This window comes from Castor canadensis, chromosome 7, assembly GCF_047511655.1.
Source record: "Castor canadensis chromosome 7, mCasCan1.hap1v2, whole genome shotgun sequence".
Classification (NCBI taxonomy): Eukaryota; Metazoa; Chordata; class Mammalia; order Rodentia; family Castoridae; genus Castor; species Castor canadensis.
This window is the reverse complement of record NC_133392.1, coordinates 126,701,878-126,725,715: the sequence shown is the minus strand read 5'-3', so window position 1 is coordinate 126,725,715 and position 23,838 is coordinate 126,701,878. Positions and strand designations below refer to the sequence as shown.

Below are 23,838 nucleotides of genomic sequence, written 5' to 3'. Positions count from 1 at the left end.
CACTGCTTTTTAAATATGTTTTAACAACTCAAACCAAACTACTGCAGCCATTAAGTCATAAAGCTCCATTCTTCCTCTCCCCAGCCTTTGGTAATCTCTAATCTACTTTCTGGCTCTATATATTTGCTATTCTACTGACTATGAGTGGATACTAACAGGATTTGTCCTTTTGTGTCTGGATTACTTAACATTCTCTTAGCATACTGTTGTCAATGCCATATCTGTTCAAAAGAAGTATAAATGGACAATAAACATATGAAGAAATGCTCAACACCCTTGGCCATAAAGGAAATGCAAATCAAAATTACATCGAGATTCTACCTCACCTCAGTCCAAATGGCTGAGTCCAAACAGCAGTAAATGCTGGTGAGCATGTGGGGAAAAGGAACATTTCTACACTGTTGGTAGGAATGTAAGTTAGTGCAACTGCTATGCAAAGCAATATGAAGGTCTCTCAAAAGACTAAACATAGAACTACCATACAATCCAGAGATACCACTCCTAGGCATATATCTGAAGGAATATACTCCAGGACATAATAGAGTCACTTCACATCCATGTTTATTGCATCACTATTTATAATAGCCAAGCTTTGGAAGCAGCCCAAATGCTCCACAAATGATGAATGGATTTAGAAACTGTGTATATATTCATTGTGTATATATTCACAATGGAGTTTTACTCAGCCATAAAGAAGAATGAAATTATATTGTTTGCAGGTAAATGGATGGAACTGGAGCACTTCATGTTAAGCAAAGTAAACCAAGCTCAAAAAATCTAAGATTGCATGTTTTCTCTCATGTATGAACACTATACCTGTAAGTTAAATGTATATATAGAAACAGATGATTATATAGATATATAGTGACCGAAAGAACAAAATTTTACTAGTGAGCCTGTGAGTGGGCTATGGGAGGTATGGAAGAGAAAAAAATGTTAGAGAATAAAAAAGATTGAAACAACCATTTATATATGAATATAATATAATGTAAAGTGTAGTAGCTGTTGGATATTAGGTGAACATGAGTAAGTAACAGAGGGGAAGGGGTTATTTGATAAAAGCACAATTATATACAGACCTGAAGTACCAAGGTGAAACCCACTTGGACTATTGATATACTACTGATTTTTTAACCAAAATAAATTAAAGGCAGGTGGGAAAATAAATCTTTTCCAGGAGTGGATACCAGTGGGAGAGGGGCACAAGGAAAGGGGGAATGAGGGTGTATATGGTGGATGTAGTTTTACCCATATATAAAGTAGAGGAATGAAACCTGTTGAAATTGTTCTAAGAAATGGGGAGGGGAAGAAGGAGAACAATGGAGGGGGTAAATCCAACTATGATATATTCTAAACACATGTGTAAATATCACAATGCATCCCCCTGTACAACTATTATATACTAATATAATCATAAAAGACCATTTCTCTTGTATAATGTATCAGACCTTCATTCTTTTTATAATTGAATAATGTTGTATGTATATGCCACATTTTTGGTACCCAGTCATCTGTTGATGGACACTTAAGTTCTGTTTATCTTATGTCCTAGTGAATAATTCTGCAATGAACATTGGTATAAAGTATCTGTTTTAGTATCATTTTTCAATTCTTTGGGTAAATGGAGTAGACTTACTGTATCTCTCTGTTTATTGTTTTTGGAGGAAAGTCCTCCTTCTATCCCTAAGTGACTGTACCAATTTACTTTTGTCTATGAAGAGGTCCAATTTTTTTACATTCTATTGAACATTTCTCATTTTCCTTAAATAAATAATTATAGCCACCCTAAGGGGAGTTGCTGTGATTTTGATGCACTTTCCTAATGACTAATGAAGTTGAGTGCACGTTCATGTGCTTCTACTAACCATGCCCACATTTTAGAAGAAGTGTTTCTTGAAGTTGTGCGCCTATTTTGTATGGCATTTTTTTGGTACATATGGGAATTTGATACACACTTATTTACTTTTTAAAATTTATTCATATGTGCATAATTGTTTAGGCCATTTCACCCCCCTGCACCCCACACACCCACTCCTTTTTCCCCCACCCTCATCGCTTCCAGGCAGAGTCTGTTCTGCCCTCTGCTCCAATTTTGTTGAATAGAAGACATAATCAATAATAAGAAAGACATAGCATTTTTGCTAGTTGAGATAAGAATAGCTATACAAAGATATTCCTAGGATTGCTTCCATGCACATGTGTATTACAACCTGAATTGATTCATCTCTACCAGACCTCTTCACTACTTCTCCATCACCTTCACATAGTGACCTCTGTCATTTTAAGGTTACTATATTAACTCCTCAAGAGTAGACACATCAACACTTTCAAGTTTTGGATTTCTTAACTTTCACTTTCCTCATGTATGTGTTCTCCCCTTAGCATGTAACCCATGTCAAATAATATTACTGCATTTGTTTTAGGTCTAAAGTTTGCATAAGGGAGAACATACTATTTTTGGCCTTCTGGGCCTGGCTAACTTCACTTAAGATGATGTTCTCCAGTTCTATCCATTTACTTGTGAATGATAAAATTTCATTCTTCTTCACGGCTGCATAAAATTCCATTGTGTATAAATACCACATATTCTTAATCCATTCATCAGTAGTGGGGTATCTTGGCTGTTTACATAACTTGGCTATTGTGAACAGTGCTGCAATAAACATGAGTTTGCAGGTGCTTATGGAGTAACCCGAGTCGCATTTCTTTGGGTATATCTCTAGGAGTGAAATTGCTGGATAATATGACATATGTATGTTCAGTTTTGTAGAAAGCCTCCATATTGTTTTCCACAGATGTTGTACTAGCTTACATTCCCATCAGCAGTGTATGAGGGTTCCTTTATCCCCACATTCTCACCAACATTTGTTGGTGGTGCTTTTGATGATAGCTATTCTAACAGGGGTGAGGTGGAATCTTAGTGTGGTTTTGATTTGCATTTCCTTTATGGCCAGAGACGGTGAGTATTTTTTTCATGTGTTTTTTGGTCATTTGGATTTCTTCTTTTGAAAAAGTTCTGTTTAGTTCAGTTGCTCATTTCTTTATTGGTTCATTGATTTGGGGAGGTTAGTTTTTTTAGCTCTCTGTATATTCTGGTTATCAATCCTTTGTCTGATGTACAGCTAGCAAATATTTGCCCCCACTCTGTGGGTGGTCTCTTCAGTTTAGAGACCATTTCTTTTGTTGTGCTGAAGCTTTTTTATTTCATGTAGTCCCATTTGTCCATCCTTCCTCTTAGTTGCTGAGCTGCTGGGGTTCTATTGAGGAAGTCCTTGCCTATACTTATTGCTTCCAGAGTATTCCCTGATCTTTTCTGTACCTGCTTCAGAGTTTCAAGTCTGATATTAAGGCCCTTGATCCACTTTGAGTTGATACTAGTACAGGGTGATAAACATGGAACTAGTTTCAGTTTTCTTCAGGCAGATAACTACCTTTCCCAGCAACATTTGTTGAAGAGGCTGTTTATTTTGCATCGTATGTTTTTGGCAGCTTTGTCAAAAAATAAGGTGGGCATAGCTATGTGCATTCATATCCGGGTCCTCTATTCTTTTCCACTGGTCTTCTTATCTGTTTTTGTGCCAGTACCATGCTGTTTTTATTGCTATAGCTTTGTGATATAGTTTGAAGTTGCATATTGTGATACCTCCAGCATTGCTCTTTTTACTGAGTATTGCCGTGGCTATTCATGGTCTATTGTGTTTGCAAATGCACTTTAGGGTAGATTTTTCAATCTCTGTGATAAATGTCATTGGGATTTTGATGGGAGTTGCATTGAACATGTAGATTGTTTTGGGTAGTATAGCAATTTTTACTATGTTGATTTTACTAATCCATGAGCACAGAAGATCTTTCCACCTTCTTTAGTCTTCCTCTATCCCTTTCTTCAGAGCAATGTGTTGTTCAGCTTCCAGTTGTTTGTGTATTTTCTGCTGTTGTTTTTGTTGTTGAGTTCTAGTTTTAATGCATTGTGATCAGATAGAATGCACAGGATTATTTCTATTTTCTTATATTTGCTGAGGCTTGTTTTGTGCCCTAAGATATTATCTATTTTGGAGAAAGCTCCATGGGCTGCTGAGAAGAATATATATTGTACAGATGTTGGATGAAATATTCTGTAGACATCAGCTAGGTCCATTTGATCTGTGGTGTGATTTAGTTCTAGAATTTCTTTATTAATTCTTTGCTTGGATGACCTATTTATTGGTGATTGGGTGGTATTATAGTCTCCCACTACCACTGTATTGGAGTCTATATGTGCTTTTAAGTCCTTTAAAGTATCTTTGATGAAATTGGGTGCATATAGGTTGATAATTGTTATTTTCTTCTGGTATGTTTCTCCTTTTGTTAGTATGGAGTGTCCTTGTTCATCTCATTTGATCAATGTAAGTTTGAAGTCTAATTTGTCTGAGATAAGTTTTGCTACTCCTGCCTGTTTGGCAGGGGGCATTGGCTTGGTAAATCTTCTTCCAGTCTTTTACCCTAAGCTAGTGTTTGTTTCTGTCAATGAGGTAAGTCTCCTGAAAACAACAGATTGTTGGATCTTCCTTTTTAATCCAATTTGCCAAATAGTGTCTTTTGATGGGGGAGTTGAGTCCATTGACATTCAGTGTTAATATTGATAGGTATGTGCTAATTGCTGTCATTTAGATGTTTTTGTTGTTTACGGATTTGCTTGTGTGCAGCTGAATTGATATTACTGTCCTATTCCTTGTCTTTTCTTCTCCTGTGGTTTGATATTGTCTGTACTCTCCTGTTTTTGTTTGCTTTCATTTTCTGGGTGCAGAATCTTGAAGAATCTTTTGCAGTGGTGGTTTAGTGGTCATATATGTTTTAGTTTCTACTTATGGTGGAAGACTTTTATTGCTCCATCTATTTTGAATGATAGTTTTTCAGGGTAGAGTATCCTAGGGTTGAAGTTATTTTCATTCAGTACCCAGAATATCTCACTCCATGCCCTTCTTGCTTTCAAGGTATCCATTGAGAAATCTCCTGTGATTTTGATGGGTTTATCTTTGCAAGTTATTTGTTTTTTCTCTCATACTGCCTTCAGTATTCTTTCTCTATTCTCCGTGCTTGTTGTTTTAATGATAATGTGTCGTGAGGCAGTTCTGTTTTGGTCAAGTCTGTTTGGTGTCCTGGAGGCTTCCTGTACCTGAATGGGCATAACTGACTCTAGATTTGGGAAATTTTCTGTTATTGTTTTATTTATTGAATATATTCTGAATCCCTTTTGCTAGGACCTCTTCTCCTTCTTCAATAGTCTTTTGATGGAGTTGGTGAGTTCTTGCATATTTCTTTCGTAGGTCTTGAGTTTTTTGACTAATAGTTCTTCAGTTTTTCTGTGAATTTCTATTTTATCTTTGAGTTCTGAGATTCTGTCTTCCACTTGTTCTAGTCTGCTGGAGTGGCCTTCCACTGTGTTTTGTGTTTCTGTTTCATTCTTTTTTCTGAGGTTTTGCATGTCATGGGTCACTTCATCTTTAAAACTGTCTATTTTCATCTTAATTCATTTATCTCTGTATGGTATTCACGGTTTCACTTTGGTGCTTATTTAGGGCTCTTATGAGTTCATTTATTTGGTTATGTATCTTCTTGTATTCCTTATTTTTGGTGTCTTGAAATTTCTTAAATGCATCTTGTACCTTTTTTACAATGTGTATATTATCATCTCCATGAAATTCTCATGACTACTTGCAAGATTTCTTCTATGAGGATGTTTTTGTGGACATTGTAGGGTTCATTTATTTTTGTTTTTGGGGTCCAGAATGGGGTATCCATTTTCTCAATTTCCCACTGAATCCTGTACTAAATTATTTTGTGGGGGGAATGGTTTCCATCCCTTTTTTGTCTTCCCATCATTCCACTTGTACTGTGCAACTATGTTCTTGATAGGCTAGTTGGTGTTTTCAGTCACCTGTTTTCCATTCCTTGATTTAATTTTTGTTTTGTGGCTGTCTTGGCTTTTTAGCTAAGATGGTGTGCTATTTCTGTCCTTGGTCTGGGTGTAATTTAGGAGTAAATAATTCACAGGTTTAATACCCAATCAGTTCTTTAAATGTTATATAGGAGAGCCCTTGGTGTTGATATCTGTAAGCAGTGGGAGTTGGGGGGTTAATGTTTATAAGGCTAACTGTAGAAATTTGGGGAGTTGGATAGAGTGGCACTAAATGGGGAGGTGGGAAGTGGGGTTGGTGAGTGGGGCAGGCAGATTGGGGTCTGCTGGTTTGTGTGGTCCTTGTGTGTGTTTAGGTATATTTCTGTTTTTGTTGTAGAGGGTGCTTGTGTTAGAGATTGCACTGGTTTGAGGTTATGTAAAGTTGCTATAGTAGGTTGGTCAGTGGTTGATGAGTCAGTAGGAGGGAGGGGTAGTCTGGTGACAGGTTCAGGGAGAATGGGAGGGGAAGGTGAGGGCTAGGGGAAGAGATGGGTGAGAAGGGGCAGAACGAGTTGTTGGGGAGAGGAATAATGGATTTTAGCACAGGAGAAGGAAGGAGAGTGAAGGAGATGGGAGTGGGGATGAGAATATGATGAAGACAAAGTTGATAGTATAGAAAGAGAAAGGAAAAAAGACAATAGGAATAAAAATAAAAACAGAGAACCCCAATGACAAAACAAACAATAACATAAAAAACCCAAAGAAATCAACAGGAAAAAAATGAACAAAAATAAAAAAAAAAAAGAAAAGAAAAACACTTTTCAGGAACAATAGAATTTCAGTATTTGTTTAAGTTCCAGAATTACTCCTCCAGCATCCAGTCCTAGTTTTGGCATATAAGCAGAAGCTCCAACGTGGTCTCACCAGGTGGTTGGCTTGTGAGTAGTGTTTTGTTCTTCTGTCTACCAGTTGAATGAAACTGTGAGGTGAGGTAGCTTTACCAGATCATGCAAGGTGGACTGGGATATTGATTTCCTCAGCTGATAGTTGTGTTACCTTTCAGCTGCAGCTGCTTGATCAGCTTCTGCCCAAGCAAGGTGTGGCTGTTTAAGTTTGAAATCTGCCCTCAGGTTTAGGAGATCAGTTCTGTAGTCCACTAATTTTCCTGCTTTGGAGGTGGCTTTTCACTGTGCTTGTTTAATGGGATTTCTGGGCTGGGGGCTTATTTCTTTGCCCAGCCCCTTTCTCTGGGGCAGGGTCAGTGTTCAATCAGCCCCATCCTGCTGTCAGTATGTTATGATGGTTCGCTGTTTGTTTTTCAATTTTGTGGGGCAGTTTGACTCTGGGTGCTGCTGACCGGCTCAGGAGATGATCTCTGTGATCTGCTACCTGCCCTGCTTCCAGGAGTGGCTTATTGCCCACCTGCTGTCAGCCTTCCTGCCTTTCCTGCAATTGTTTACTGATGGTTCATGCAGAGATTAGCTCCTTGCCCCTCCCCTCTTCTCCAGTGCACTTTCAGCCTTCCCACCCCCTCTGCTGTTGTACTAGATTACAGTTCACTATTTATTGTTCAGGGGGTTTTTTTGGGTAGGAGGTCAGTCTGCCCAGGGGTTGTGCTGGTTCATTCTGGGGGTTGCTGGGGGAATTCCATGTGATGTGTGGTGCTCACCTGTTTCTTCTGTGGAATATCTCATAGGCAGGTTTGGAGCCTGCAGACACAGCTGCAGCAGCAGTGGCAGCCCTCAAATTTTCTCAGTGTAATGTGTTGTGGGGAAGCTTTCCACAGGTTAGGAGTTCAGGGTGTCAAAGGTTTGATTCTGGTTTGTGCTTTACTTCCATCAAGCTTAGCTCCAGCTTCTCAGCTCTGTTTTGGAGTCAGAGCTCAGGCTATCTGCTTCCGTACCAAGTTGCCATCTTTGATCCTTCATTACATATTTTTATTTGTTTTGAAAATATTATCTACCTTTTAGTGGGCTTTCTTTTAATTCTCTGATCCATTTTTGGTTATTTGTGTGTATGGTGTAGGTAAGGACCAAACTCACATTTCACATGTGTACTTTCAGATTTTTTTCCTTTTACCTGTCTCTTGGGTCTGTGTCATGTATCCAGTTTTCTCATACCTCTGGGACATTTACTCTCATGTGGCTTGGCCCCTATTTTTTTACCCACAGGACTGGGGTCATAGTGACAGTGAGGTCTTCATGTCCTGTCCTCTCTGAGTGTGGCCACCATGATCCTTTCTGTACCATTTGATGCCAGGAGAGCTGCCAAAGATCCTTCTCAGGACATTCCCAATCCACTCTCCTGCTCCATTCCTCAAGTCCGCTTCTCCTGGTACCTTTTCAGAGAAGGGCTAGACTAGTCCAGTGACTTGGGAAGCCAGGGGACTGGAAGGAATGTCCTGGCTGCAGGTAACTCTGCAAGGGGGAAGAAACCCATTCAGGGAAACAGATAGTGGTGTCACATTCCAAACAGAGGGCTCCAGTGAGCTCTGTCTATAACACTCAGGGCTCTGGCTAGAATATTCAGTAGAAATATTACATCACAAATAGAAACAGAAGCAGGGCCTGATTCAATGACTTTGGAGAAAAACAGGGACACCAATCAAGGGAACTTGATTAAGTGCATAGGGGAGACAGGTACAGGGGGCAGGTCCCAGAGTTAAGGGCACCATTACCTAGGAAGTTACCAAGTGAGGGCAAATTTAAGGGGCCACCTCTTCTTCAGGATGGTCAGACAAGAATGTAGGGAACTGCTAAGGAGTGATCCTTGTGGTAAATGCTGCTTGGGGGTTTGACATCCTTTCCTACCTTGTAGACCCAATATTCCCTATGGCTCCTCTCAGCCATTTCTTGACACTTATCCACTCCCTGAGCCTACTGAGGAGCTTTCAGGTCCTATGTGTAAGGGAAGCTAGCAGGTGACTTGTGACATGTCTAGTCTGGGCTCTCTTATCCTGTCTCAGTGGGACTGTGACCAGCTGGGTCCCCAAGGCCCTCATACCAGACCAAACCTGAAGGTTTTGCTACTAAGTTTAAGATTGTCTCTACCTTGGACTTATTCTGAAAAACATAGTGTGAAAAACATTAACCCTTGAATAGACTGGAGGTGCAGTCTCTTTTCCTCACTGGTGAACTTCTCCTTCTGAGCTTCCAGAGAAGAGTCCTTTGTCTAACTTAGCTACATGAGAGTCTCAGTAGATGGGCAGACATGGGGTATCAGGAGTCCCATGGGTAATGCCACTTGGATTGTGTGGGCTGTGTCACGCTAATTAAGAGTCTTGGCACCAGAGGTCACATCCTTCTCCTTCCTCAGAAGGGACTTGTCTTCTCTGTCTCTCTAAACTGCCATCTCCCTCTTTTTTTCTACCATCTCCCTACAAGGGAAGACAAGCACTATATGTGACACTGGATAATTCACTGCAAGGAAGAGAGAAGATGGAGAGGTTTGTGTGAGAGAAAGTAAGATAGACAGAGATCATGCAGGAGACATTTAGATGGATAAATAGGGTGACAGGAAGAAACTATGCTAGGTTGACTGAATGATGATTTCTGAAGATATACATGTCTTAATCCTACAGAATTATAAATGTGCCTGTGTTATCACAGTGGGCACAATCTAATCAACAACATGATTATAGTAGAGAGGTGATGTAAAAGAAGCAGAGAGATTTAAAGATGCTGATGGATTTGAACATTGAAGAAGAATTCCCAAGCCCAGGAATGTAGCTATAGATAACAGTAAAGGGAAAAAGAAGAAGCACACAACAGCACTTGTGGTTCACAGCCTTGCAATTACCTTGTTTCATACCAATGTAACCCATGTTAAAATTGTGATCTCAGAACCATAAGGCAATAGATTTCTGTCACTTGAAGTCACTAAAGTTATATTTTATTATAGCAATGGTAGGAAGCCCTTACAGGGACAGACAAACAAAAGAAAGGGAAAAAGACATGTAGAGAGTAGGCAGGTTGGAAGGCAGGCAGGTAATCATAGATTAGATGAATAGTTAGAGATTTAGGCTGGTGGGAGGCATGTAGGCAAAAGGTAGGGATACTGGTGTGTGAGGTGAGAGAGGAAAAGACAGACAGAGGAGAGAAGACACAACAGTACCAGGTAAGAAGAATGGTAGGTGGGCAGAGAGTAGTAATATGTGGAAAGATCAGGTGACAATTACACAAGAGGGAAGGGAACAGGTTGTCAGAGTAGTTCTCGTCTCCAGCAGGATTATTGGAGTTTCCTGATATGCAGGTAGATCCCATTCTTGGATTTCAAAGTAACTCTTGCCATGGGGTCAGGGATCTTGGTGGGATCTGGCAGCAGCTCAAAGCGGAACAGGGTCAGGGCCACAGCCACTTTCAGCTCATTCATGGCAAATTGTTTCCTGATGCAATTCCTGTGCAAGGCAGAGAAAGTGAAGTGTAAAATGGCCTCAAGTCCTGTTCTGAGCTACCAGGCATGAGCCCCTAATCCCAGCCCAAAGCTTGATCCCTAGTGGACCAAGCATGACCTCTATCCTTATATGTCATGTAAAACTCTACCTCAGGTCTTGACTCATACTCTATTGACTTTTACAAGGCCTCAGATTCCAGGACTATCCTGGCCCTACTCCTTATCTCTGTTAGCACAGCATCAGCTCTCTAAAGAGTCCAATCCATCACTCATTTCACAACTTAATCATTTGGTAGCTCACTCCCTCCAATAGGAGTTTCTGGTTCTCCAATGTGGAGGCCATGGGCCAAGCACACACAAAAAAGATGGGTTATATTCACAGTGGACATCACTTGTGACCAAATAGGATCTATGATCTTGAGATAGGAGTCAGATATTAGTGGGGAAGCTCTTAGAGAAGAAATCAGGTTGGGCATCTTCAAGTTGTAGTGTCACATGCCTCCTGCTCGGTCATCAGGGTCCAGCCCCTGCTCACTCCCTCAGCCCAGAAGCATCTGTAGCTTTCTAATGTTACTTGAGAAATATCCCCTAATGCCATTTTAGTCCCCTATTCTGGACTTCTAAGGTCTCTGTGATCCCCTCCCTCACTCTCTCCTTGACCCTCCATTACCTACATCTGGTAGGACAGTATCCAGATGCTTACCTGAATTCACATCCACCATGAGCTCCTCCCTCACCACCTCTTAACTGCCCAACCCTACTTGCTACCTCAGCTCATATTATTGAGGTAGATGAGAATATCTTCTCTGTACCTCTGCCTGTATAGCTTAAGTGCTCAGGCCAGTGACCAGCTGACCCTCACCCTCAGCCAGATGACTCTCTCCCTCCTGGGAATGCCAGAAAATTCACAAACAACTCAGTGAATATTGAGTAAGTGAAAGAATGAAGGAATGTGTACCATGTGTCTAGGTGTCTGATTCTGCACAACACCTTTCTGTCGTCCCCATCTCTGCATAGGACTTAGCAGAGAGAAACATAGTTTTAAATACATTTGTGTTTGAATTAACTTAGTTGAAAGTTTAAAAATGAAACAAAATAAATGGACCATAAATATTTGTAGCTAGTAATTGAGTTACTGACTACACTCTTGTCTTCCAATGGCTACGTCATGATTTTTAGCAAATGTCTAAGAGGAAGTGCTCAACCCTGGGATAAATTTTATCCTAGAAAACTGTATTCCCAAAAAACAATATGATTCAAGCCTGTTCTGTGACAGTTGATTCAGCATTACAGAATTCACACAATTAATGATTCAGGAAATCTTCTTTTTATGAACTATTTATGTGTTTTATAGCAATTCATACTCCACAGGATGAGTCCTGCAGGCTTTGTGGAGTTTCACAGCAGCCCTTCTGGGATTTCTCTAGCTCTGCAGCTGTTTCGGGTCATTTTGCTATTGTTCTTACCAGTATATGCTATGTATCCTAAATAAATAGTGGGTTTTCTTCAGAAGCAGTTTAATATCCTCATTCTTATGTCTGTTCCACCAATGGACTATGTAGACCTTGCCCATTTGCTATAGACAGCCCGCTACACATTTGGAATTTTGCCAACTAGATAGAGATTGTGAATATTAATATGCAGTGAAAATTTTGTTGGGTCAGAAGCCAAAAATGTGTAATATGGCACTCATTGGTGTTCGACCTTCTACAATGGGTGGTAAAATTTCACATAAATTGTTTCAGGATAAGCATAGTCTCTGGAATTCTAAGTATATTGAAATATGTTATATAATATAATGTTATGTATATATTATATTATATTATATATATTTCATTGCAAAGTCCAACTTATGAATTAAGTAGAAAACCTGGCAGACTGCATTGGGAATTTGGGGAGAGAAAAATACAATTTTAAGATTCCTGAGAATTGTGAAAATACCTGAAGTTTAGTTGATATGAGAAATCTAATTCTGAAAATCATCCTCTAAAAATTGGTAAAATATCAAAATACACTGATGTTTGACACCCACTTTTTGTCTGTCATTGTGAAGGTCAGGGGGTTAAAATATCGATGGTATGTCCTTAAATGCCACCTGTCTTTTGGGCACAGACACACCCACATGATACTTCCTATCTGCAAATAGCAACAAAGGCATACCTGAATAGTCCACATAGTGACCTAGGTGATCACAAATATCATGTATGTGCCCAGAAACTTCCCTTTTCTCCCACCTCAAATCACACATAGTTTGTCTCACCTTTCTCCTCCTGAGAAAGGCAGGAAGGAGTGGCTGTATTGGGCAGAATCTGGTGCAAACCGGGAAGGGTCAGACACCTGAAGAGAGAGTATCAGAGGACAAGTAGGGGTCAAAGGCCCTCATTCCAGCCCATGAAGGAACAGAATGCTTAGAGGGTGAGTGGGAGAAGTATTGGTCCTGAGAGATCCTCCCCTCCCTTCCCAGACCCCTTATACCTCTGGGTTTGGCCACACCTTCGGGTTATGGTGAAGGGCATAAAAGGAAAGCACTAGTGTGATTCCTGTGGGGCAGGTAGGAGACAGAGAGAAGTAGTTTATGCCAATGGTGTCCTGTAGCCAGCAGAAGACATGACGCACAAATGTTCTGTGGGTCAGAAATTCACTGTTTGAGCATAGTGATCCTACTACAGGGAGGTGGGGGTAGGCTTAGCAAAGTACTTAGCACGAGCTAGGAACATAAAACCATGAACCTAGAAATGATAGCAATTAAATATGGTAAACACAGTGCTTAGAGTAAGTGAACTGACAACTCACATTCATCAAATGTCTTCCATGAACCACTGGAGAACATGTTAGTTAATTCAGTGCTTTCAAAAACCCTCCAAAGAAGATACCACTGATAGCCATTTTTCAAAAGAGATTTCAGAGTCTCAATGAAGTTGATTCCCTTTCCTACAGTCATACAGCTTGAATGTGGCAGAGCTAGTTCAGATCTAATGCCAAGTGAATTAATGTGTGTTTTTCTTCCATGGCAGGAAGCTCAAATGTGGTCATCAGTATCAGTCTTCCATCAATCTAAATTTCCTGAGAAACTGGATCCCATTTCTTTCACCTGTGACATGGGATTCCCTGACCTCCCTCATTTGCCTCCACCCATGGAAATAACCACATCTCCCCAGTCCCTTTCGGATTCTCTTTCTACCCTGAATACCTTAAGTAATGGAAATTTCAGGGCTAGTGTCTGGAGGTTGACATTTTAGTCTAGAGATTGATATTTATTTATTGAGACTTTGTTGAAGTAAAGTTCAGTGTCCAGCATTTTATAACCTCATTTTAGTATCAAGGTAAGGACCCAATTTATTGATGAGAACTGGGAGACCCATTGAGATTCAGAACTGCTGAAGCACATGTGGATTTCTGATACTCCTTTGTCAACATTGAAAGCTTAGGAGGGTGAGTCTGAGAAGCTCATACCTTTGGGTAAGGAGTGTCCATCAGGGAAGGTGATAGGCTTGCTCAGCTCTCTGCTCACAGATGGTACTGGTGGATAGAGTCTCAGGGACTCCTTGATGCACATGGTAGTATAGGGCACCTGGTCCAGGTGGTTCCTGAATGAGGTGCATCCTGATGGGCATGCAGGACCTGAGTAGACCAGGGGTTCCCCCTATCAGAGAGGCAGGTGTCTGTTACCTGTTGAGCTGTCACTCACCAGGTGATGGAGGCTCCATCCCCCAGGAGGCTCTGCACCTCTTCCCTGCACCTCTGCTGGTGCTCTGGGTGCATGGCTAGAGCATAAAAGATCCAGGAGATGCCACTGGCAGTGGTGTCATGACCCTCAAACATGAATGTGTCTACCTCAGCACGCAGGTCCTTGTCAGACAAGCTGCTCCCATTTTCCATCTGAGGAGTCCACAGAAAGAGTGAGAGTCAGACTTTTCCTTAGTATGGGCTCCTGGAAAAACTTCAGACCCTCCTCAACTCCCACACACACTTACTCTGGCAAATAGGAGGATGTCCAGGAAATCCAAGTGCCTCTTCCTTCTGACCTTCTCCAGCTCTCCCTCATCCTGCAGCTGAGCCTTCCTCAGCTTGATCACTCTGTCTGTCCCCAGAGTGCAGTTATGAGGCAGGGCACATGTTACAGCAACCCTCAGAACCCTCACTTCCCCAATCTTGTTGAAACCTGTATGCATGCAGCTCATGGGGGTAGTCCAGGACCATCTGCTGCAGGCCAGGCCTCCCCTCCAAACCACTGACCACAGAGCCCTGATGAATGCTGCTGGGGTGGGTCTCTTTCAACATTACAATGTTATGACACCAGTATTTCCTGTACTGCACTTTATATGCTAACATCTCAGCTCCCTTAAGTTGCACTAGCATAGTATTCTGCATGAATGTCTCCTAGATCCTGTAGAGGCAACTTGGGCATCCTTCTGTCTGAGAGACCTGGCCATACCTTTGAGTTGAGCCTAATAAAGGAAGAGAGACAGGAAGGGGAGAGAGAACCTGTATGCTTATGGGCGATCTGGCAGGCCCGTTGGTACAAGCGGCCAGCAGATGTCAGTCTGTAGATGGTGTCATTCTGATAAAACAAACTCCTCACTCTGGAAAAAACCAAGTTGTTCAAATTCAAAACAGCCTTGATGTAGGATTCAGAATTCCTGAGGAATAGGAGGCACAACAAACTGGTGATGGGTAGGTCTTACTCATAGAGTGGACTCTTGTGTGGAGATTCCCTCAATTGTGGGGACAGACAACACTGAGACATATTTCAGTTCTCTCTCAGAGAACAAACCTCTGTTCTAAGGATCAGAAGTTTGCAGTTGGAGAAGGGCTGGCCAGGTCAAGAATTTGAACTTTGCCTTGGGTTGGAGTCAGAATCTTGCTTTTTTTAGAAGTTAGCATTCAAACTTCCCTACCTGCCTCTCAGGTGAATCCACACCACTTGGTAAAAACAAGGAGCCTACCGCACAAGGGTTGTCACTGACCTGTCCACCTGGACACTGCCATGGTGGCTGAATGCACATTTCATGATGGTGTCCAGGGTCATCAAGGAGACATGTTGAGAGATCTCCAGAGAGGAGTCCTGCTCAATGAGCTGCTCCCATTTGTTCTGTGGTGGGAAGGAGGCATTGACTTAATTTTCGCCAGAGGATCTGTGCTATATAATTGGGCTCTTTCTGTGTCTTCAGATAGTTCATTCAGGTTCTCACTTCACAGATCAGGTACCTTTAGCAAATTAATAGTGTAAAGGAAATGTTTGTAAAATGATGCCTATTTCTAACAAAATTTTATAATAAATTTGAACATATTTTTTCATAATGTCTGATTATGGTTTTTATTTTGGGAAATACATATGACCTTTCCATTGATGCAAAAGGCTATAGGGTCTTCAGTTTTCTGAGAGCTGAGATAGACTTAACAAATGGTTAAACAAAATCTTAGAAACCTTAGAAGAAAACCTTTTAAGGAAAAGAAGGCTTAGTGGGCCTTTCATATTCCTCATGGGATAAATGCAGAATCTCAATTCATTTTCATTCACTGAATGTTTGCTGAGCACTGTGATGTCAGAAATCTGAGTCTTACTAGGAAGTGATATTTTGGCAGGTTTGACTGAAAGACTGTAAATCTGATGTCCCTTGCAATGCATGGGTCACTGAAATATATGTAGAAGCCCTAGGCTCCAGGCCAAATCTGATTGAGTGACATCCTGGGAAGTGCCCTCTGCCACTGAAGCTGCCTTTGCCCAAGCTAGCCAAGGACAGGTATCTTGCTGTCTGTTGGGATTGACTACTTTCCCAAGCCACATTTTGAGGACTTGGAAGTGGGTGGGGAAGGATCTGTATGACACTTCCTGCCTTGGATAATGGACACAGTGTACCTTGATCCTGGTTGTTGGATCCTCTCTGTTTTATCTCCTTTTGGAAACTTACTATTACAGTTATCCCATGAGTTTTGTTGTATGTGACTGTCTAATAGCTATGGATGAATAGTTTGAGAGTGGAGTCTATGTGTGTGAGTGTGTGTGTGTGTGTGTGTGCACTCTCTGAGAGGGTGTGTGGACATGAGAGGGAGAGACAGACTCACCAGCATCACTTGGACAGAGTCTGCCATGATTCTCACATAGGGCCTCAGGATGTCATAGTGGAAGGCTGGGGTCAACATTCATCGGTGCTGGAACCATGTCTTCCCATTCAACAAGAGCAAACCATTCCCTGGGTCAGAGATAGATGTGTTTATTTGTCTGGAGGAGATGGAAGCAGAAAGACTCTCGGGATAATTTTGGAGGAAACATGGGGTAAGACTAAGGAACAACCCTGGAGAAGGTGGAATTTCTTGGGTAAAGGCATAAAGGACATGGTGCATTTCAGGAATGTGAATCTCCCATTTGTGCTGTTACATATTCTCTAATAATATAAGGTAAAGGTTGAAAAAATATTGGGAGCAGGCCAAGGAGGTACACAAATAAATGTTAGGCCAGGAATGTTTGTAGAATTGATGTGCAGGAGCTGTTTCAGGGGTCTCATGGCAGCATTATAAAGTGGTGAGGGTCTAGTTATAAGAGAAATGATGCTTGATTTAGGGATGGGTCATGACAGTGGTGGCCTGCCACCTGTTGATCACTGTGAGTCTTAGAGAGAGAGCAGCTGGGAAACCTAACTTTGTAGTGCACTGTTTGCCTAATTTAGAAATACATACCAATCCAGGAAACAAAGAAAGCATATACAAGAGGACTCTTTGGATCTGGAAGGGAAAGAAGGGCTTGACAGGTAACTGGGGACCAAATAAGGCAACCAAAAGCAACTGTTGTACAGCTGTGGGCAGGCTGCCATGAATTCTCAGTGATTCTCTGTTGACAATTCATCCCAAATCACCTCCTGATTCCTCCCATTCCCTCTTATCTCTGTCTTGAGAATCAGTTTGGTTCAGGAAGGAAGCATTGAGAACCAGCAGGTGAACATTGCTTTCCTCAATGCCAAAGAATAAGATAAGAAAAACATTGTAGTTCTTCTACAGTGGGTGGTGGCTGAGTCATCTATGACCCAAGAAACTCAACAATTAGAGGTTTTAAATCCAAATCTGCATGCATATGAAATTTATTTTACGGATGTGGGGCAATTTGCATAACAGATTAGTTTGGTTTAAAAAGAGAACAAAAGAAAAATAAATTTAGAAATTTAGCCCCACACATCTGTTTTAAATGTGAATAAGTATGTTAGTTTTGTTGTCCACATGCTGGATTGTGGCTAAGGAGCATAGTAGGTAGTGTTTAAATATTGTGTGAATTGCCACTTTCTTCTGACTCAGACTCTGGTCATGAATCTAGCACGGAAGATCTGCTACAGCTTGACACAGTTCATGCTTACCTGATCTCCCCAAAATCAATTTCATGTAGTCAGGGTCGTAGACCAGGATGTGCACTTTGTTCCCCCACAACCACTGTGGACAGGCACTTGGGAATTTCTCTACCCATGTAAGAATCTGCTGTAGCTCCTGAACCTTTTGGATCAGACACCAATGGAAAGACAATGACATGAAAATATTCTTTTACTCCAGTACCTGGTATGGAATTAGAGGCCGGAGAGTCACAGGGACCTAGGTCTGGATGCTATAGCAGAAGTCAGGAATTTAGAGAAGTTTGATGAACTATCTGTGTTGTCATCCTGACCTCTACTATCTCCTGGAACTTGCCCTGAGCCAGATTTGCAACCCTGTGGGATGGCACTATGCACTTCAGAGGAGCTATGGGTGTCAGAGACTCAGCAATATGCAGGAGCTCCACATCTTCCATCTCCTCTTAGATGTGGTCAATGCACAAACCCTTACTGAGTAGCCCTTTGCTAGTTCTGCACCCTATCTTAAGGATGGTTGTGTAAGGAGTTGGTACTGCCCTTCCCCAGCCCTCAGGGTGCTCTTTTCCCTTCTTCCTTAGTGACTCCATACACATGTGCCAGCCTCTGTGCTGGGTATTGGGAGGGAGAGGATAGTGTGCTCAGATCCAAGGAATTCACAATGCATACTGTGTGGGAGGAGGACATGGAGGGAGATATTCTCTAATTAATGGACAACTCTAACATTAGTCCCTTCTCCTCCAGGGTATTTTCATTTTGCCCATGATCTTCAGGGTTTCAGCCCTCAAATTATCCATTCTTTCTTTGGCAAACCAAGCCAGTTGTTCCCTTTACCTGGCATTACCAACCCAGCTCAGCTGGGTGAGTTGTTTTCCTTTGATCCAACACCTCCTGGGATTCAAGTCTATTCTCATTATACAGCTTGTTGAGGGAATGACCTGCAATGAGTCCAGTCTGAGAAGTAAGCTGAGGGTTCTTGAGAGACCACATGCTCACCAGAAAGAAGGCTTTACCCTGAAACTTACTCACCAATCTGTCAGAAATCTAGCTTTTTCTGCCCTTCTACTCTTTTTCCTCATTGTTCTTACCTTCATGTGGTGCCCAAAAAGCCAGTGGGAAGGTGGGGACGGGAATTGATGGAAGGCTTTGAGCAGCCACTGTCTGTGCAGGTACAGCTGGGCTGCCTTGAATAGCAGTAGAAGCAATCCAAACAGGGAGACCGCTTGGAGAAGCCCAGAGATGCTGCCTGGGAATCTGATGGAGTTCAGTTCAGAGACACTCATGGTTCAGCAGCTTCTGCATCACTGATTGTCACTGAACTCTGACTATATGTGCTTAAGTCCTGGAAAATTGTCCATTCTACCTGTGGGTTAAAGAATAGTGAGGACAGAACTTGACTTCAGAGTCCAAAGTTGATTATCCTGCAATATTGACCTTAGGAAAGAGTGACAGTAAAGCTTCATCAGCTTATAGTGGTAATGGACATGCACACACCCCCTTTTCCTGTCTTTATATTGCTCACAAATATTTATTGAGCATTAATTATGTGCTCTCTATTATCCTACTTGGCAAGGTATTGTTACAGAAAGAATAGACATTAACCTTGATATCAAGGAAATTATAGTCTAATTTACCAATGTTCAGTAGGTGTGGCTGGTGTATTATTGTCATGACTTCTTGGATGAAAAAATGATTGCTAAGTGTATATTTACTAATATATGCTGATAAAAATTTTTAAAAAGAAAAAGAGATTGCCGGGCACCAGTAGCACATGCCTGTTATTCTTGCTTCTTGGAAGACTGAGATTGGAAGGATTGTACTTTGAGGCTAACCTGGACACAAAGTTCATGTGAATCCTATCTCCAAAATAACCAGAGCAAACTGAACTGTAGTCTTGGCTCAAGCAGTAGAATGCTTGCTTTTCAAGTGTGAACCCTAAGTTCAAATCACACTTACACCAAAAAGAAGAGTATTTTGATGTGTTCAGATGAATATACTCATTGAGAACCTGAGTGTGCATAAGAATCCATCTCTGTTGGATTCCAAACCAATGTGCCCAAGCTGCCTATGACATATTTCTTACATGAACCCTGGGGATTATCCAAACCACTCTCTCTTTATGACCTGAGTTGACAATACTGGTGGGTGGAGCACTGGACCTGGACTCAGTAGACCTAAGGCCCAGGTCAACCTAACTACACATGTAGGCAGCAACTTATCCTGTCTATACCCCACTTCCTTCTTTAGTTAAGTGGGACAATAATCCCTTTCCCAAATACCTTGAGGTACCCATTAGCTGTTCAGTCATTTGATACCTTAAAGTACTCATCATTTGTTCAGTCATGCATTAATTTAATAGATAATTCACAAATTCAGAGTCGACAAATTCTCAAAAAGAAACCAGTATAATAATATGAAGAGCTGGACTGGAGAAATGAAATGTCCACCCGTGAAGGAGAAAATTAAAATAGAAGAATGGAATATTAGAGTATTAATAACTCACTGAGTGCACAGTGCTAAGATGGGTTCCAATAAAGTTATGGAGATCATAACTAATGAAACAAGGTATGGATATAGGTTTTTCCTTAGGTTTCTTGGTGATTACTTTCCTTAAAGTCAATTCCAATATGTAGAATTCAGAGAATGAAACACAAAAGATATTTTGTTAAGACTTCTTTGGAAGCCTGCTTTCCCAGTGTTATGTGTTTAATTCTAACTTGATCCATCGCCAATCAAGTGTTTTTACCAATATCCTCCTTCTTTGATTAAAGTTATGATAGGTCATTCATTACACAACCCATGGGATCGGAGTTCTTTTCTTTCGCAGATCTTCACCTCTGTCAAAACTAAGAGCAGTGAAGCATGTAGCTATTTACACTCCTGAACTTCCCCCTATTCTGTGGCTATTTTCTATCCTTAAGTATTTGTTGACCTACTTAACAAAGTCATTATTATACCCTGCTAGGGACTCTTGTACCCTGGCTCTTTCCCTATTTGGTGAAGAGTAGGAAGGGAAGGGAAGGAAAGGGAATTAGGGACAGTAGTGGAAAGAGCTTCTGGGTCAGAACCTGGTGTTGAATTTCAGTTTTGGCTTTCTTTCTGTGAATCCCGAATTCTTCTTTGTAACTGGGCTTATAATATGTCAACAGTGAGCAGTTAGTATGTTCCACACACTGAAAAATGCCCTCTATTGCTGTATTCACAACAGCGCTATGAAACACTCAGAAAAAAAAAAACAAAAGCCTCTTAGGTCATGTGTGGTGGCACATGCCAATGACCCCGGCTACTTGGGAGGTTGAAATAAGAGGACTGCAGTTGAGGCCAGCCCAGACAAAAAGTTAAGTGAGACTCTATCTCAAAAACAGTCAGGTGTGATGGTACACATCTGTAATCCAAGTTATTTGGAAGAAGGAGGTAGGAGGACTATGGTCAAGGCCAGTCTTGGCAAAAGCATGAGATCTTATCTTAAAAACATGCCGAAAACAAAAAGAACTGTGGGTGTGGCCCAAGTGGTAGAAAGTTTGCTAGCAAGCCTGAGGCCCTGAGTTCAATCCTTAGTACTGCTAAGGAAAAAACAAAAGCAAAGCAAAACAAAAAACTCATGGAAGTTTTCAAGAGGATAGCTTACTGGAGGTGCCTGGCTGCCTCCCTCAGAAAGAAAGAAAAAGGAACACTCAATGAAAAATAACTTAGAATAGCTTACAGTCTACTGTATAGTCTACTGACCATTTGAGGTAGAGCTCCAGAGTTTAGTCAGTATGTGGCAAGATAACTCTATGAGGAACACCCACCATGGCTCTTTAATGACAGGAACTAAGCACAAAGCATTCATCATCCTGTCTTTCCCATCTAGATCAATCCTGAGCCATGAGATTCCTTGCACAGTGGAGAAGGTGTAAGCAGGAAGTCCCTAGAAGACGCTAGGGATGACTGAAGTATTTGTTGCTGGAGAAGCCTGAGGAAATCAAAGGACATGAGCTGAGTTTGGAGAGCTCTCAGAAAATCCACACTGCTGCATTGCTCCAGAGAAAGAGTTTAGCTGACATTGCGCCAAACCCAGTCTCCAGAAGCCCAACACCATTTTGAGACTGGCTACCTGGACTACTGTAAAATAGCTGTGGAGTTCCCTCCAGTGGCTTGGCAATTCTGATCTTATAAACTGTGTGAGTAGTGCCATCTTCCAAACCAGGGCATTGGAAGCTTTAGGGTACTGCATCCTCACATTCATGCAGTCTCAGTAGAAGCCATTGAACACAACAAACTACCCACAACCCAGGAAAGCAGCCAGACAGCTTTCTCTAATCAATTCGTCCCCATTAGGCCTGGCAATGAAGCTTTGGTACAATAATGGGATCCTTAATTCGGTCACTGGAACTTCCCACAGGCCAACAAAAACTAACAGATGCCCCACCTCCACTGTTTTGCCAGCTCTACCTCACCCTTCCTGGCCTGTCACAGTGGCCTCACTCCTACCTGACTCACAGAATCTGACATGCACTGTGTACTTATAGATGCATGTGACATAACCAGAGACACAGACAAACCTGGCTGGCCTACATACCTGATTGACAGAACAATCCTACAAACTCCTTCAGCCTTGACCATGGAGGCATACTCAGGTATCACTGGCATTTATTATAGCTAAAGAAGATACACATTACCAAATCTGTTTGGAAGGAAAGCCAACATAGCCTACTCAAGTGATACCCTAGGACACGTCCTCAAGAGAAAATCTTATATTGTGAAAGACACTCTATATAAGTGATGGAGGCAACCAATGCATCAGATGCATGAATATCAAGATAGGACACAAGAAGCATGAAAAAAAAATCAAGATAACATTATCCTTGTAAAGGAACAAAATGACTCACTAACAATAGACCACAACAAAATGAAATTATTAAACACCTTGAAAACAAATTCAAAATAATGACTTTAAAAGAAACACAATGATATACAAGAGAATACAGACAGATGATTCACAAAATTAGAAAAATAATTCATGATCTGAATGAGAAATTTCAGCAAAGAGAGTTCATTAAAAAGGATAAACAGAACTCTTGGTGCTGTTGAACGCAATAATTGAAAAAAAAAACACAGCTGAGAGCCTTAAGAACAGATTTGATAAAAAAACATTTTCTAAGATTAAACACAGGTCTTTTGAGACAACTCAGTTAAAATGTAAAACAAAAAAAGACAGGAAGAATGTCTGTGTGTGTGTGTGTGTGTGTGTTTGTGAGAGAGAGAGAGAGCAAGCATGCGCGAAGAGAGTCAACTTTTTAAAAAAATCCTGACTAAATTTTTTCAGACCAATGGAATAACACTAGAAATCAATAACAAGAGAAACTTTCAAAATTTCACAAGTACATGGTATAGAGATGCCTTAATAAACTAGAATGAAACTTCCATATGATGCAACTGTTCCACTTCTGAATAGTTAAACAAAGACATGAAATCAGCAAACAGACACCTGCACTGCTGTGTTTATTGAACCATCATGAACAATAGCAACGAGATGGAATCAACTGAGCTGTTCATCAATGGATGAGTGGTTAAAAATTATTGTATACACAGACAATAGAATATTATTCACCAACTTGCTTTCTGAGTTTTGATTTAGTTGAGTTTGATCATGAGGTAATTTTACATTTCTTCTTTACTTTCATTCCTCTACAAACACTGAATCTCACAGGCAAAAGCCTTAAAAAAGGGCACAGGTTTATTAAGATGCAATTCATGTGCCATGCAATTTATGTAGTTGCTCATGATATAAGTGTACATTAATGCTTAAAATTGTCAGAATAAAGAACATAAATTTGACACTTTAATAAAGCTTAATTGTATAATTTGATGGCACCAGTCAAATCCACATCTTACTATTAGGTGACCATTGTCCATTAGCAAATCACACCAAACAGAAACTTTTTTTTTTTGGCTTTTGAAGACCTGGTCTTGCTATGCAGCCCAGATTGACCTCCGATTCACAATATCCCCCCATTCACCTTGCAAACTCTGCAACCATTATAAAGTAACACCCCTTTCTCTCTTCTCTAAGCCTCTGGTAACTCTAATCTGATTTTCTAATCTACTTTTGGGTCCTATGAATTTTGCTATTCTACTATCTCTAAGTAGAATCATAAAAAATTCGTCCTTTTGTGTCAGGCTCATTTCACTTAGCATGCTGTTATAGTGGTGTTCATGCTATATCAGAACTTCATTCCTCTATGATTAAATATTATT

The 23,838-nt window shown here is 41.0% G+C and overlaps 1 pseudogene; it reads right to left on the bottom strand.

Annotated features, from left to right (window-relative positions):
* Positions 1-9,744: 9,744 nt before the first annotated feature.
* Positions 9,745-23,838, bottom strand: part of LOC109675390 (cytochrome P450 4A11-like) — a 37,341-nt pseudogene continuing 23,247 nt past the window's right edge.